The 9,302-nt window shown below is 43.8% G+C and overlaps 1 pseudogene; it reads right to left on the reverse strand.

The window, feature by feature from the left end:
• Positions 1-7: 7 nt before the first annotated feature.
• LOC101654292 lies at positions 8-454 on the reverse strand (annotated as a pseudogene).
• Positions 455-9,302: the final 8,848 nt, after the last annotated feature.

Genomic DNA, 9,302 nt, shown 5'->3' on the forward strand with positions numbered 1-9,302 from the left:
GGTGACCAATGCCTGTGGCTGCTTGGGGTTGGGCTGCCCGCTTACTTCCCCTGGGAGGCAGATTTGTTGCCTTTAGGGATGAACTTCAGGGGGCTGCTGAATATTCAGAAGCGGGACTGCCCCCGCTTGGGCCCATCATTGAGGAACTCGTGGCCAAGCCTGTGGCCGCATTTACAGCAGGACACCTTAAAGGCATCAGGCTGATTGCGCTCGGGGCCGCTTGGCCGGCTATCATCGTGGATGGTCTCTGTGAAAGCAGGCCACGGCGACGAGTGCTCGTACTTGGAGCGGCGGGAGAACAGCTCGTAGCCGCACTTGGCGCACACTAGACAGCAGGTTTAAAATGATTCTAGAAAACCTCACCCCCGGAGAAGCTGCATAAAGACAGAGCGCCCCCAGGTTCCCGTCCCGCTCTCACACTCCCATAGCTCCGAGTGCACCGACCCCACCACATATAGCTTATTTTGAAGTAAAAAAACAAAACGGGCAAAAACACCTGGTGGGCACGATAAATGTCCTCGGTGGGCCGCATGTGGCCCGCGGGCCACACTTTCAGGACCCCTGGTCTAGTCCATCTGGTCTCGGGGTCATGAAGTCTGATGTTTGTGTGGCCCATTAGTCCCTGAGACTAACTGTTTTTGTGTTTTTAATTTTCATCATCTTTCCTTCGGAAAAGATCAATATCGCACCTTACATGCTGACTCAGGAGCCTTTCAGACCCCAGCCGCTACTTACCATGTGGATACAGAACACTGTCTTCGTAGGCTACGTTATACTAATTGTCCTTGGTCTCCCTCGAGACTGTGAGTCTGATCTTCCAGGCCCGGTGACTCCATTTCATTAGGATGTTTGGTTATGCCTCAGTTTTCATGGCTTTCCCCTTGATATGTTCTTGCATCTATGTATTACAAAGGCAAGTATCTCATCAAACTTATACATGTATTTTTGAGTATATCCATTCTTCCTTCTACACCCACTCAGCCGTGTGTCTGTTCCTCCAGTCCTCCACGTCATCGAGTCCGTTCAGACTCATATTGACCCGACAGGACAGGGTAGAACTGCCCCTGTGGCTCCTGAAACTGCTCGTCTTTATGAGGGTAGAAGGCCTGACCTTCCTTTCAAGGAGCAGATAGATGGTGGCTTCCAACTGCTGATCTTGCAGGTAGCAGCCCAACTTGTAATCTACTCTGCCACCAGGCTCCTGAGTGTGTACAGGCCCATAGTTACTTCTGTTGCCTTTAACTCTAGTTCTCTTTCCAGTGGTTTCCTTTGCTTCTTTTTTGGGTCAAATGTCCTTTTTGACTGCTGCCTTCTGTGAGTTAGGTTTAGTGTGCCAACTCGGCCATTAGGACATGTGGGCAGAGCTTAATCAGGTCGCAGCTTGATTGGAGGACGACCGAAATAAATAAAGACAGCCAGCATCCCATCTCACGCTTGCTCTCTGGTGATTGAACCAGCGTGCTACTGCTTTTGCTAGTTCTCTGCCTCAACCTGTGTGCTACACTACCTGTGGGCCAAGCCAACCGGTGGACCCTATGGCTAGAGCAGGAGGCTCCTTTGAGACCTGCTTCCATGTGCTGCTGGTGCAAACATTGCTTGAGCTTGAGGCTGGTGGATCCATCTCTTGAGTTAAGATCACATTGGGCCTGCTTTGTTTGCTAAGCTCCTTTGCTAAGCTGACTGTTGCTGATCCACCTGCTGTCTCCTGCCTGCAGGCAGACTCAGCTTGCCTTGCCTTGTCTTGTCTGAGGGAAGACTCCGATGTCTGTGTTCTTGATTTTGGACTGGCAGCTGATGTGAGTTGAAGGATTTTCAATATATTACCTGTTTCACGAAAGTGAGTTGAATTGAGCCCTCTGTATTGCTGTGAGGACTAATTAGCGGTTATACTCCTTCTCTCCTTTTCGATGTATAAATCTATCTTCTTATTTATATATAATCATAAGTGTCCTGGTTTTGTTTCTGTAGAGAACCCTGCCTAACACACCTCCCCTTTTACCCATATTAAATCTACTTGACTTTCTCTCTGTTTGGAAGTTCTATAACTACACCTTTTTTTTTTTAACTTTGTAAATTTCTTCTTACAATTTGACATCTCTGGTTCCCTAATTTTGGTCTACAGGTTTGACTGCTGGGTGTTGTTATGTATGTTAATTTCAGGTTGTTGTCTACTATTTGTATTTTAGTATTTCTTGTAAGCTTTGTTGTAGTATTAAATTAAAAAATGGCGCGGAGGGAGGGTGAAGGGCCAGCCCCCACCCGCTGCTACTCCTATTACTACTACTCGGATTCAGTAATACTACTTCTGGGTTCAGTAATGCACAATTGTACGGTTGAGACATATAAGTATTATATTAAAGTCATCGAGAGCATGAGAGATATTACAATAATACAGTCAGACATATTACATGATAGCATTGCTCACCTCAGTCCAGCTTAGTGGTCCACGTGGAGAGAGGGGGAAGGGAAGGAGGGAAAGGGAACAAGGGAGAGGGGGAAGAGAGTCAGAGAGGTCCGAGTCCGAGAAAGAAGTCCCGCCTATATTGCTGACCCATGCCTATATACCTTTTGGGGGCAAGCCAGCCCACTAATTACAGGTAGAGACATACGTCACAGGGAGGGGTTACACTATAGGGTACCCAGTAATGAGAGGGTGGTCTAGGGGGTGGTCTCTGGGTCTCCATAGGAACCCTTATCAGTAGGGTGCAACCCCCTCCTACAGGAACCAAGCTAATGGTCCCAAGCTTCAGAGGGAAGTAGTCCATTGTCTCCAGCAGCAGGGAGCAGGCCCACCCCCCTCACCCCCCCACGCCCCGTGGTGGGATGAGACAACAGTCTGGCAGCAAGTATCTGACTTCCCCCCACACTTTGTCTGGTTTTTACAAATTCCTTTAATTTCTATTTATATAGAAATATCCTAATTTCAACATTGTATTTGGGGGACAATTTTGCTGGGATCTAATTCTCAGCTGGAAATGTTTTCTCTCAGAGTCTTATGTCTATCATCCTGTTTCCTTCTTCCATACATCCTGCTGAGAACCCAGAGCTATCTTACTGGTTTTCGTTTGTCGGTGTTTTGTTTTGTTTTGTTTTCCTTGAGCTGCTCTTCGGATTCTTTCTTGGCTTTGGGGTGTTTGATTATGTGTCACGGTGATTTTCTTTTGGGGTTGTTCTATCACACACAATATTCTCTACTTTTTCAGCTATTGAGTTTGCTAATGTATTGCAATGACCACATAGAAATCACAGATATATTAATGATTAAATGGTTTATTAAGAAATTCAGGTGAGAAATGCTCAGGATATATTTGTCAAGTCAGAATATGTTACAAAGTTCCTCAACCCGGTTATTCCTCTTGATGTATACCCATGTAATCTTTAGGCTTTCTTCATATTTTTTCTTTTTTCTGATTTTTTTCTCCTGCAAGTTAATTGTGGGAAACAGAACCATGTAGAACAGTGGTTCTTAACCTTCCGAATACTGCGATCCTTTAATACAGTTCCTCATGTTGTGGTGACCTCCCAACCATAACATTATTTTTGTTGCTACTTCATCACTGTAATTTTGCTACTGTTATGAATTGGGCAATCCCTGTGAAAGGATCGTTTGACCCCCAAGGGATCGTGACCCACAGGTTGAGAACCACTGGTGTAGAGCGTGTATGCAGACAAATTCTCTATGTTCATACATTACGGAGTCTGGGAGGCCGGGGCTCCCGTGGAGGGAGACCTTTACGTTCTAGGTTGGACATGCGTTTGTCACATTCTCCTAAGTAAAAGTTATTCTCCACAATGTCCCCTGTAATCATGCCAACTTAAAGGTGATACTTGCAAGCACATGATTGCTACTACGTATGCTTTTAGGTCAACTGCTTGAAGGCTACTTGCCTGAAGGTGGTTTGCCATTGAGAGAAATCAGACCCTATTGACTGTCCCCCCTAAGTAGGGCCCACTCTTTCGTACAGTTGCCCTGGAGAAGAGCTCAGGGGCACTTGAGGTCAAGCCAGCCCAGAGACAACCAGGGTCAGGCCACCATCTTGACTCTGGAAACCGCCCCTCTTGTTAGTATGTACCTCCCTTTCACAAGTATGCTTCTAGTGCCTCCCCTTCCTATTGTGTGCATACCCCTTGCTCGTCCCCCTCATGTTACTTGTATGCCCCTGTGAGAGACTACATTACTGCCTCATTCTGGTTCCAGTCACCATGGAAGAGGTGAGTCCTTGCATGCCTTGTTTCATGTTTCATAAATTTACCCCTCACTTACACAATCGCCCTTAGGACTCATCCGGGTGTGGGGCTGGATCCCACAGTTAATTGCTAGAGATTTATCTTCTTTAAGCTAATGCAGCTTTCCATCGAATCAATTATATTCCTTTGTCCTTTCAATCTATCATTTACTGTGGTAAATTGAGGACTTGGGAGAGTGTATTTGGCCTTATGTCTATGTTTGCCACCACAGGAATGGAAAACTAGCCCTAGTTTGAGGAAAATTTCCATTGTTGTGAGATAGAACTATTTTCAAATACATATTCTCCAGTCCGAAAATGTGTGTGATTCCCTGCCCCTCAGCCCCCAACCCCACCCCGCCCGCCAGTAGCTCTCCATTAAGGAGAACTTGTACAGGAGCTACCGGGAGAGATGAATCACCCTGTGTCTGGCAGCTTCACTATGCCTGCAGGTTATCTGTAGATAAGAGCAATCAGGCTCTATGCCTTGACACGCTTAAAATGTAGCAAACTCTGTTCTCACTTTCTCTTCTGATAGGATCATAGATTGTTCCCCCGGGAGACCTCAGGGGTATTTGAGGATAACTAGCAAGAAGCCAAGGTAATGGTTCACCTCATTGCTTGTTTATTATGCTACCTGCTATGATATTACCTGTTGACTACGTAATATGTGTGCTGTATGACTTGTATACCTTTTGAAAGCTCTGTAAGCCCATTATCTATACTCATTGGAAAGACATTCATCCTATTGGTTCTGACATTGGAGCCTCTGTGCCTTGTTTTGTCTGTCATCATCGTCATCATCATCTTTTACCACAATCCCAATGTTGCTCCTGAGGATTCTGTTTGACTGTAGGGACATCTGTACCCCAACAATCTATTTCTGAAAAATTATCAGTCTTGCAGAATTTTATTTGCTGTTTTTGTGTTGTGTTAGTCTGGGTAGACTAGAAAAACAAATCCAGGGAGACTCATATGTATTTAAGAGAGAATTTTATATCAAAGAGCAATTATACATTAAGCAAACATCACAGCCCAGTCCAGATAAAATCCATAAATCTGATATTAGCCCATATGTCCAGTACCAGTCTGTAAATTTCTCTTCAGACTCACTCAACACATGAAATGACGCCAAGTTCAGGAAGATCACGGGCCAGTGGGTGGAAAGTCTTGTGGATCCAGTGGCAGTAGAAACATCTCAGCAATGGTGTGAGTCTCTACGTGGATGCTCCAGCTCCAGGGCTCTGACTATATCAGCGTAGCTCCATCAGGCTCCTAGTCAGTCATGTCTCCAAGGGAGTGTCAAGTGTCCCTCCTCCAGCGAGCTATTTACCTAAGCAGCTCCAAATGAGGTCATCAAGCTGTGACCTAATTGACAGGCTAAACTCCACCCCTTCACAAGTTGACAAAAGATTATGTAACTACCACATGTGTGGTTTCTATTTTTCATTTTTTTCCTTGCTGTACTTCCCCAAATTTTTCTAAAATCTTACCTGTGTTGCTCAGTTCTTTCTAGGTCTCATCAATATTTTTCTAAAGCTGTTGAAAGTATCTACCTTATATACTTGAGTAGTAGCTGACCCAAATATAAGCCGAGGCACCTAATTTTACCACAAAAAACTGGGAAAACTTATTGACTCGAGTATAAGCCTAGGGTGGGAAATGCAAAAGCTACTGGTAAATTTCAAAATAACAGTAGATACCAATAAAATTACATTAATTGAGGCATCAGTAGGTTAAATGTTTTTGAATATTTATTTCAAAGAAAAACAGTAAAAAAAAAAGAAAAAGAGTAAACTAGCTCTGTAAGTGGAAAAGAGGGCCAACAAAAACAATATGGTATCAACAATAACTATACACGCTGTTACTGCATGCGCTGCATTACTACATACACTGCTGTGAATTACTGCATGAATACGACGCAGCTTGTATAGATTGAGGACTAACACAGGCTGATGATATTCCAGAATGTGATGACGTGACTGTTTGTATAGAGCAGCCTGTGTTAGGGCTCATAATATATACGCTGCATTGTCTATGCACTGTGCTACTGCATGAGCTGCATTACTGTATACACACCATTACCGCGTATGTATGGGAAATGCCAACGCAACACACACAGTAACACAGTGCATACACAATGTAGCGTGTATGTTATGAGCCCTAACATAGGCTGTTCTATGCAAGCATAGTCAACACTGGGTCCAGATAGGGGTTAATAAGAACATAAAAAATAAAATATAGCACACTAAGTACTGTAAATAAACGTACTGTATATCCAAGACCAGAGATATACTGGTACTTGTATTCAGCAATGCTTGGGCAGAGCAAGGGGGCGTGACCAAGCATGGGTAAGAGTGTAAAGACTACGTCATTGGTCACAGCCCTGGAGAAGAGACCACACCCACCATTCATCTGACAAGGATGCAGTGCGCCCCATGTGCCAGCACACAGAAGCGGGCAGGTTCTTGCCCAGTACAGCACGGACAACACAGACGCTGTCGGCGTGCAGGAGAGAAAAAGAGTGGTATCAGCAGTCATCGACCACCCACAGAGGATGCAGGTGCCCGAGGATGAGCGGGAGAGACCGGAGAACACCCGCACTGCACTGCAGAACAAGTACGGGGCACCCTCACCCAAGTATAAGCCTAGGGGGACTTTTTCAGCATAAGAAATGTGCTGAAGAACTCAGTTTATACAGGAGTATATACGGTAAATACCATTTTTATGAATTCCTTATCAAATAGCTACATTAACATTTCTTCCTAAGAAGATTCTTTTTGGTCACTTTCTGACTCTATTTTGGTCACTTGTTTAATCTACTACGTCTTGTTTCTTTATGTGAACTGAAACTATTGTTTGGGAGATATTGGGGTATTGTTGTACTTGTATATAATTGATCATTGTATGTTGATGTGTTCCTCATCACTGTCTCCTGGTGGGTGTGATGGAGAATGTGAATGTGTGCACAGTCCTGTTATGAAGCACAGTTGAGGGTAGGTTTAGCTGATGTCGACTGTGTCTATTAATGATCAAGCGGAACAAGAGTGGGCAGTTACATTTGCCCCGTTGGTGGGGCTGCAGGAGGTACATGTATGACTGGTTCATTTGTTTCTGTTTCCTGGCAGGTGGGACAAGAAAAAAACGAGAGTGAGAGAAAAAATTAAAATCCAAAACAGCAACAAAGACAGAAAGAACCAGGCAAGTAGAAAAGGCAACAAGAAGAAAATAATTTTACAACTAAAAAGAAAAAAGGAAAAGAAACAAGAGAGGAAAAAAGAATAAGCAAAATTAAAGAGGAAAGAAAAGTGAAAAGTAAAAAAAGAAAAAACTGAAGAAAGAAATGGCAAAAGCAGACAAAGATGAAAAAAAGAAGAGCGCCCAAAAAGAATGAAAAAGAGAAGCCCCTTGATGGGAGAATCCAGCTTGTGTTACACAGCTCATCAGGCACTTCTGACCAAGTTTCTTATCAGCCCCTGGTGACGGAAGCCTCCTGCTATAGACTACCTGGGTCTTAGATTTTTGTCTAAGGTGTACAACGTTCTTCATGGGCCACATCAGAAAAATAGGATTTGGAAAGCCCACTATGTGAACTGGACTTTGTCTTAAACATACCTGTTGTAGATTAAAGGAATTGATAGACATCTGTGGACTTAAAACTGAAACTCCCTAGTATGAGATGATGGCTCTTCCAAGGTCATGAATTTGGAAATCAATGGCTTCAGTTCAAATCTCTTACTTTTGAGATTGCCCAGTAATTGACAATTTAAGATGGCCTTGTAGTTGCCACTTTTGTATTTTCTTTGCCTTTTTGTGTCATGCCTTAGTTCTCCATAGTTTTGCCTTAGTGAATCAGTTAGTGAAATTTGTACCGTGTCTAACCCTCGTTTTCTTTAACAAGGTTCAGCCACTTTAAATTTTTTAATCTAAAGAAGTGAACATTCCATGTGTTTTAGTTGAAAAGGCTCTCTTACATTGTGTTGTTGTTGTTGTTGGCTCCCACTCATGGCAACCCTATGCCCAAGAGAATGCCGCACTGCCGGTCCTGCACCATCCTCACAATTGTTCCCAGGCTTGAGCCCATTGTTGCAGGATGGTGGTGCCAATCTATCTCCTTGAGGGCTTCCTCTCCTGCACTGCCCTCTCCCAAACACGATGTCTTTTCCAGGCTGGCCTCTCCTGACAACACATCCAAAATACGTAACATGAAATCTCACCGTCTTTGCCTCCAAGGAGCACTCTGGCCGCAGTTCTTCCAAAACATCTGTTTGCCCCTTTTAGCAGTTCATGGTACTTGCAATATTCTTTTCCAGCACCACAATTCAAATGCATCGATTTTTCTTCTGTCTTTTAAATTCAATGTCCAACTTACACATGCATATGAGGCATTGGAAAACACCATGGCTTGGGTCAGGCGCACCTTAGTCCCAAAGCAACATTCCTGCTTTTCAATATGCTAACGAGGTTTTGTGCAGATTTACCTAATGCAACACTTCTTTTGATCTCTTCACTGCTGCTTCTATGAGCATTGATTGTGAATCCAAGCAAGACAAAATTCCTTGACAACTTCAACTTTTTCTCCATTTATCATGATATTGCCCACTGGTCCAGTTGTGAGGACTTTGTTTTTTCTTTACATTGAGTTGTGATCATACTGATCGCTGAAATTCTTTTAAAAAAAATTATTAATATTCGTTAGCAAGTGCTTCAAGTCCTCCTCACATTCAGCAAGCAAGGTGTGTCACCTGTATATCTGAGTTTATTATAAGTCTTCCTCCATTCCAGACGAGAGATTCTTCTTCACAGAAGCCAGTTTCTCTGATTATTTGCTCAGCATGCAGATTGAACAAGTATGGTGAGGGGAAAAAACCAAACGCTGACGCACATCTTTCCAGATTTTAAACCATGCAAAGATAAGGCTTTCGACTCTCCTAAAATTTTGCAGTTTTGGAAATCCACAAGGGCAATTCTACTCTGTCCCGTGGGGTTGCGCACGACTCGTTGGCAGCGAGTTTGGAGTCTTTGGCCGGTTTCTTTCAGCTTCTTCTCCGAGTCGGTATTCCTCCCATTTCCCAA

This window comes from Echinops telfairi, unplaced genomic scaffold, assembly GCF_000313985.2.
Source record: "Echinops telfairi isolate 266 unplaced genomic scaffold, ASM31398v2 ScPeMD7_7457;HRSCAF=8495, whole genome shotgun sequence".
In the NCBI taxonomy this organism is placed as follows: domain Eukaryota; kingdom Metazoa; phylum Chordata; class Mammalia; order Afrosoricida; family Tenrecidae; genus Echinops; species Echinops telfairi.